Genomic DNA, 8776 nt, shown 5'->3' on the forward strand with positions numbered 1-8776 from the left:
ATATTGCCTTCAAATTTATAAGCAAGCTGAATGTGGGGCAGTGCATTGCGCCGTACGACGGTACTCTCCATTAGCTAACAGGTCCCTTGTACATCTCCAAAAGGAAAGGTATGAAGATGTCTTAGTCACGATTGAGAAATTTATCTACCAGCAGACTCATCATCCTTTGATTATGAAGCGGATAAGGATGTACCCATCATCCTGGGATGACCATTTTATCAACTGGTCGCATTCAGATTCATGTGTACTAAGGGAGAGATCACACTGAGCGGTGAATGGACAAAAGCTCAGGTTTGATATTATCAAGCCATGAAATACTCGGAACAAGAAGGAACCTCACTGAATCCGATGATGAACCTAGTTTGAATGAAGAAAAAAAGTCTTGAAAATGAAAATGAAGATGAGGATGCCGACCCGCATCCATAATAGCCTGCAATGCCGATCACAGAAACACAACCAAAGAAGAAAAGCTGACAGTGAATGAAGAAGAAAACCCAAAAACCATCCTTGGAACAACCACTGACAATGAGCTGAAAACCCTTCCAAACCACCTAAAGTATGCTTTCCTAAGGCAGAAATGAAATGCTTACATTAATAATTTCTCTACACTTAAATGAAGATCAAAGAATGCGTGCTGAGCATCCTGAAAAGTACATAAAAGCAATTTGACTGGATGCGTAGTTAGACATTAAAGGAATCAGCATAACCACATATAGCATGCCACAGGATTCGTCTTCGAGAACAATAAAAAAGATCTGCATCGCACTTAATGCAACAGAAACACCCTATGCATGACAAAAGTGTCGACTAGAAGGTAGATACATCAAGTGGGGTTAAGCCCCCGTGCCAATTCGTTGCCCAAAGAAACGAGGATGAACAGTAGTCCCAAATGCCAAGCAATTTGACTGCCTACCATACACGTGTGAGGACCGTACACTTAGGCTGGTGGATCGCATGGACTACTGCAAAACTGAATCGGCGCAAAGAACGTGATCATTTTCCTTGCATTTTATCAACCAGCATGCCATATGCGCCAAGTCCTCAGCTAACAGAAACATTTGATTCATTACTGCTGCGGCTCCCCTCTTCGATGGATCTATTGCTCCGGTTATTACAAAAATCATGATTGCTTTTTAAAGATCAAAAAAGAAACCAACATCACCTGCCCCTATGGAATATTTGCGTTTCGACGCATACGTTTCGACTATGCAATGCGCGAGAGCCTTTCCAGAGCTGTATGATGGCCATCTTTCCTGAGTATTTGAGATTCTGTAGAAAATTTCATGGACGACTTTCTCGGTGTATGGAAATATATGAAGTCTGATCTCAAAAATGCTAGAGAAATACTGAAAGAATGTAAGAGAGACGAACTTGTTGCTAAACTGCGGAGAATGCCACTTCATGGTTGAAGTAAAGGTATTTGTGCTTGGGCACAAAAGTTTCCAAGATGAGTGGAGGTGACAAGGCAAAGATTGAGGCGATTGAAAAGCTTTCCACCTCCAGCAATTGTGGAAGTTGTCATGAGCTTCTTAAGGAACACGTTGGCTTTTAATCGACGTTTGTGAAGACTTTTCAAAGATTGGCACGACCATTTGAGTGCGTTCCGGAGGTTTAGAAGAGAAAGTTTGACTTTGGAGACCAATGCGCTCAACTGAATTCAGGATACTAAAAACGCAATTATAACCCACCTGTGATCGCGACTGGGATTGGACATAGCCTTTAAAACTAATGTCGCGAGAAGCGGTTATGCGTGGGGCCAGTGCTGGCACAAAAGAAGGAAAACAAGTGCTGACCAGGCCCAGAGTTGCATATGGAGAGTAACGAACTGAACCCTGCTCAAACAAGTTACAACACCACCAGAAAAGAATGTACTTTGCGTGTGAATATTTGCCATTGGAAAAAATTCAGAAGCTTACTTGCTGGAGCTAAAGTAATCGCTTCACCACTGACCATCGACAATAAATATTTGATGACAAACGAAAAGATGGTGAAGGCTGAGATTTGATCGATTGGTTCTTCTCCTTCAGAATTCAACGATGGAGCAGATTATGATCGAGAGAGGGGATGGAGACCAAGTGGCGGAGCATTATTCAGATTAAGAAATCCAGAAGTTGACCGCAACCAGGTGGAGAGTATAACGCAACTTTCCCAGACGATAGCTAATTTAAATGAAGAATTTGACCGAGATGTATACAGGGCGGTGGAAAGTGTTTTTGGTTTGCGAATAAGTTCCCATGAGGACTGATAGCCCACAGAGAGGCGGCTCAGACATGAATGTAGAGTCGATGAGTTATTGAGTGAGCCAAATCTTTATCAAGAGGGGATCAAATCATATTTTGTGCGCGTACGCGGATAGAGACGCTGCTCATTAATGCATACTGTGCGAGCAAGTGGGCGAGATGTCGCCATATGGAGGACACTTTGGAGGCCAACCGCACAGCAGGCAAGTCGCTAGCGAAGAAGTGGAATATTTTTGGCCAAACTTTATTAAGGACGCAAGAAGAGACAATGCAATGAAATAGCGGAGGCCGATGGGCTAACGCATGGAAACATTTCATAGACTCATGCCCAATGCGATGCATGAACGTGATTAAGAATATTTGGATTATTCGATGTCTGCGGGCATAGAATTCATGGGACATTTCCACCATCAAATGGTCATACATAATACATTCTATTTAGTCTGTGATCTTCTTCCAAATGGGTTTAAAGCATTTATCTTGTCGCTAAACAAATCGGGGTAGTCTCGCAGTTGCTGCATGGAAAAATATTTTCAACTCGTTTTGGCACTCCAGGCCATAATAAATGATGGCTTCTCAAATTTGTTAATTCACATCCTCAACAATTTACTGCTTCAAATATTAATATCCTCCGATAATGGCCACCTGCAATACCACCAAATAAATGGTCAAGCTGAAGTTCCAACAAGGAATCAAGCTGATATTAAAGAAGGTGGTTGAGACTTCACGAAAAAGATTGGGCAATGAAGTTTGGACAATCCTTGTGGGACCACAGGACCACCTATAGACCACCTATAAGGCATGTCCCGTTTATGCGCTGGTGTTGGAAAGGCATGTCCATTTACCACTTGAGCTGAGCATAAAGCAAATGGCAGTGAAAAAGTTTAATTTCGACTTAAAGACGCAGGAAGTAAGGAAATTCAATGGTCAGCTTGATGAATGGAGAATGCAACATATGAAGAATCCAAAATTTAACAAAGAGCGCACAAACATTGGACATGACAAACAACTATGGGTGAGAAGAATCTCCACTCGGACAAAAGATCTTATTATTCATTCGTGGCTACGACTCATATCCAGGTAAATTAAAAGTTCGCGCTGGTCCGGACCCTTTATAAATCAAAAATATGACTGCATGGTCGTGAATTGACTAATGAAAAGGGACCCGGCATTCAAGTTAACCGAAGCAAAGAATTTCAAATTATATCGCGGAAGTAGACTTTATCGGGAAAAATACCTCCGTAGACCTGAAAATCCTGAATGAAGAAAAATCGAGCAGTCCTACATGTTATGTGAACAAAAATTCATCAGGACAGAGGCACATATTCTTTTGGAGTATTCCTTTCTATCGTGATGCATGAAACTCCACATTACCATTTCATTTAATCTTTCCATCATTTATTTATCTTTGTTACTTCTTGCTATCTCTTTCTAAAAAAAAAAACCCACACAGAGAGAAGAAAATTTTGTTAACTCTATCCTTATCCTTCTGACCCTCTAATTTTTTTTTTTTGCAATTGGACATATGGTGATGAACGATGCGGGGGAGCTTTACACGAAAACAAAAGACACACTAATTATTTCGGCCCACTGCAATCGAACAGGAAAATCAGCGCCCGAAGCAAAGAAGATTGTGATCACAATAATGAGGGCGATAGAGTTAGAGTAAGTTAAATTTTGAGGTTATATCTTTTCGTACTTTGTCATTCCAAAAAAAAAAAAAAAAAAAAATTTGCCAACTCTCGCCATCTCATTTTTAACTTTGATAATTTTACCATCCAATCCTATTTAGTCACTAAATCATTAAATATTAATACTATAGTAAGTCACCGACATTGTTTTTCTTTGCCAATTATGATTTCAAATGATGAAATAACACATGCCTCTTATTTTTCATCACGTGCACTAGATCAACTTAATTTTGGACAGTCAAACTCATGAAATATTCTAGATAGTGGTTCTACCATTCTCCTCTCTGTTTAAGTTGATGTTGGCCCCGAGATCGCAAAACGCTTGACCAATGTATAACCCGCCGATCGAGCAGAGTATTGTGAAACTTCTAGGGTCACGCATTTTTGGTGGAATTATGGATTTTGAACTTTACGTCAATGCCACCGTTGCGAACATACTAGTGCTTCTTTTCTTCGTCACCATGTCCTTCAGAAACTTTGCATACTTTGGCATCTGTTCAATCGCTTCAGTGAAGGGAATGCTAATATGCAACTGTTTCAGCATGTCCATGAAGCGTTGATACTACACTTCATCATTTTTCTTCTTTTTAAGCCTCTGGGGAATGGTGGCAGCTATATTTTCATGATTCCCTGTTCTTTCGGCTTCTAAGTGGACGCAATCTCCAATTTCATTGCCTCATTTTCTTCTGTTTCTTGTTGAGTCAATGGGGTCTGTGGTTCCATCGCAATTGGAGCAGTCCGGCTGGGATCCTTCTTCTCCTCCGCCACTGTCTTTCCACTACGGAACGTCACAACTTGACATTGCTCGTTTCCCATACTCTCTGAGTTTCTTGGGAGCTCTGTTGAGTTTTGCAGTGCCCTTACGGTCTATTTTTTAATTCGTCTGCAATCTATCCTATCTGGATTTCAAGATTGCGGATAGACGTCGCTTGATTCTAAAGCATTGTTTCATTATTTTCAATATATTGCTTCAGTAAGCTCTCCAAAGATGAAGAGTCTGGCACCTGCGAATTGCTGGCTTGATTTTGTATTTGACCATTTGTTTGCGAAAAAAATCCTTGCGGCCTTTCTTTTTGCGCCATTGGTTGAAAAATTTGTGTTGATTTTTCCACGCGAAGTTAAGGTGGTTTCTTCACCCAGGGTTGTAAGTATTGGAAAAAGGGTTATTTTTCATGAAATAGACAAACTGTGGGTTCCTCAGACACTCTTCCATTGGATGGCCTTCACCGCAAGTGGCGTAACTTGTGCTCGCTTGGTCGATTGCATTGACTTGCCCCCTTTGCGTTCCTGGGCTGCTGATTGCGATTCCTTGTATCAAATTCATCATCGCAGTCATTTGGTTTTGCAAGGATGCGATGGCCCCATTATTTGTGTCATTGTCTTTAATTCTCAGTCTTTGATTGCTTTCTCTTCAGTCTTTATGGTTCTTCGAGATGCGATGAAGTATATTCTTAGCCTCATCATATGTTTTGTCAAGCAGAACTCCAACTGCTGTCGCATTGGCAGCCATCTGCGATGAAGGTTCAAACCGTGTAGAAAATTTCCATCTGTAGACAATCTGGTAAGCCGTTATGCGGGCAATCTCTTACCAGCCTTTTAAATCTCGCCCAAGCGTCACTGAGCGATTCGTCGATATCCTATTCAAAATTGGTAATCAACTTCCTCCTTCTGGCGTTTTCCGTCAGAGGGAAGTACTTCTTCATGAACCTTTCCACTACCTGTTCCCATGATGTAATCTCCCATGGTTCAAGAGAATAAGCCCATTTCCGTGCCTGGTAACACAACGAAAATGGGAACAGTGTTAATCGAACCTCCTTGATGAAGATATTTGGGAACACAAACGTATTACAGATTTCAATAAAACTTCGAAGGTGGGCGTGTGGATCCTCGCCACGCTTACTGCCAAACTGTCCAGCAGTTTGAATCATCTGTAGCATCACCAGTTTCATCTCGATCCTCGATCCATCTAAGGCTGGCCTCATGATTCCGGGTGAGAAATCATAGTGGTTGGGCGACACATAGTCCCGGATGGGCCTATTACGGTTGTTCGCCAAGAAGATGGGATTCACCATGATATTATTTGCATTTAGTGCTCTGTCTTTTGGTTTCTCCACCATGCTTGGATATTTCTCTTGTTGTTGTTGGCGGTTGTTTCTTCTTCTTCTTCGGAAAGTTCTTTCAATCTCTGGGTCGTAAATGGGCTCAGGATTTTGTCCTTCGCTCATACGACGCCCACTTTTTCCCTTAGCACAATGTATTGCCGTAGTCACCGACAACAGCGCCAAAAACTTGATGCGTGATTAATGAGATGAAATAATGGTGTATAATGCGATGGTGGTGTATGCGTTGTGCATGCAAGTTTTCTTAGGAGACCATATACGACGGTGATTTGAGATTTCTTTGCGGTGACAAATGAAACAATGCGTTGGTTGGTATGTTTGTTTAATGTATAGATTCTATGTGGTGGAACTGAGGAAAGAGTTAATGACAACAAAATTTACAATGAGTATGTAAGGGAACGGGTTGAGAAGGTATTTAGCTAGCGCTTCTTGAGATTGCATTCAAGCTATGCGATCATGCTACACACAAACAACAACAATTCATCTTCCAATGCAAATGCTATAGTTCCTGGTTTTCGGACGCATGTGATGATGTCTAGGACTTATTCCCTGTCTATGCGATGATGAATGATGCACATAAATACAAGGTGACCGCATACCATCATATCCTATCTCTAGGGTGCATGCGATGCGTTAATAGCAAAAAAAAAACTTATTCCTAAGTTTCTATCTCTTGATTATGCGGTTTTAATCTAACTCTCCCGAGTCTAGATTCTAATCTGAATTTTTCAAGCCTAGATTCTATCCTTAGACCACCCTTCCGAGCATCTCTAAAGGACGAATGAAACAAACATAATACAAGATGATCGCATAAAGTGAAAATCTCAGGTTATGTTAACTAAGTGCTTCTCAATCCATTCGACAGTTTAGTTACTCATGCATAATGTAAAGAGTGTGAACAGATATAGAAATGCAAATTCCATTTATAAATAAGTTCAGAATACAAAATGACAATGGAAAATAAGGATAGAGAGCCTGGTAGCAATGTCTTGCTTCCCAAGGCTTTTACACTGAGTTTTCTCTACTCTGCCTAAAGAATGTTCTTGCTTCTGCAAGAGTCGGCCCTCTCTCTATTCTCAATGCTTCCCGACACTCTTCCAAATTAAACAGGACGATCTTTCGGCATCTTCTCTGTTCACTCACCTCCGCCTTCTAAGTATATAAAATTACAGACTACGGTTATCTAATTATATGGTGAAGAAGAACTCTAAATTTCGAATAGCGGAACTGAACTCCTTTAACGAAGGTGGCCTTCGTTATTTATAGAGCTTCAGGGTGAAGAGCTTTTGTCTCAAATGATTGCACTGATGGGATGTCATTAATTCTTTGTCTGATGCGCCGATTAATTGTCACCGAGAAGTTGAGTGTACTTACTACAATGTGTCATTAATGGCTTGTCAACTTAATTTGGAATCGACCGTCATCAGCTTTCCGCCCCATTGTGATTTATTACACTCCATCTTGATGTGTTGGGTTTATGCGGCCATCTTCTTGAGCAGATCTTCGCGAACGCATATGAACGCATAGCCTTGCGGTCGCAATCTCTTAATGCGCTTAGACGTATTCCTTGGATCGCAATTCCGCCTTGCACCAATGCATTTTTCTGCACAAAATACGTAAATTAGCTGCTTTAATGCGATAGACGCATGCGATTGCAATGTTCCAAACTTAATGCTTTTGGACACGATTTTATATATTTTTATCGTTGCAATCCTACATTGTTTTATATCTTTTTGTTGTAATAACGAGCATTTCTGCCCGTTATCACACCCCCAAATTTAAAACAATGCTTGTCTTCAAGCATAAATTAAACATTTTCTCTAGAAAATCAACCGCCTTTTTCTTTCCTAGATTTCTCAAGGTTGCCTTATTTAAATCCTATGTACCAAAATCTCCTTAATTTCTATCCAGGTCTCTTCTTAAAATATTTCTAAAATTTAGGGACCGCAAGTTTAACCTTAAAAAAAACTTTACTTGTTTCCAGGGCATCGCATGATTTATTCAAAAAAAAAAATTCCAACTGGGATGTTTTCACATGATTTTTATCCTTGCGTAGTTTTAGATATTCTTTCTATGACCTAGCGCTGATCCAAGTGCCTAGGCTTTGTTTTGGCTTACCCCCACGGGTGTCATGCGGACATCCAACTACGAGCAAGGTGCTCTTTCTCAGTCTAAACTCATGCCTCTTTGGCAGCGGAGTTGCGATCATTTTATTTGTGCGTTGATCATGATTCCTACCTTCATTTTGGCTTGCCTCCACGGGTGTCATGCGGGCCTCCAACTACGAGTAGGATTAGATCGCAACGTTATGGTTTTTTTTATGCCTAAAAATAGCAAGGTTGAAAATATATCGCACCCCCAAATTTAAACACAGTAATGTCCTCATTGCTGAAAGATTGAAAGAAGTCATGTGATGCTCTTAGGAGGTTTTGTAAAATTCAGTTTGAAAGAAAGCTGGTAGACCACTACTTTCTAGAAATATTTCATGAGTTGACTGTCCAAAAATTAAGTTGACTCTAGTGCACGTGATGAAAAATAGAGGCATGTGTTTCATCATTGAAATCATAATTGGCAAAGAAAACAATGCTGTGACTTACTATAGTAATCAATATTTAATGATTGCGCCGACTAAAGAGGATGCGATGATAAAATTATCAAAGTTAAAATGAGATGCGAGAGTGCAAAGTCTTGAATAGATAAAGTCACGGAAAGATACAACCCTCAA

The sequence above is a fragment of the Benincasa hispida genome, chromosome 11 (assembly GCF_009727055.1).
Source record: "Benincasa hispida cultivar B227 chromosome 11, ASM972705v1, whole genome shotgun sequence".
NCBI lineage: Eukaryota > Viridiplantae > Streptophyta > Magnoliopsida > Cucurbitales > Cucurbitaceae > Benincasa > Benincasa hispida.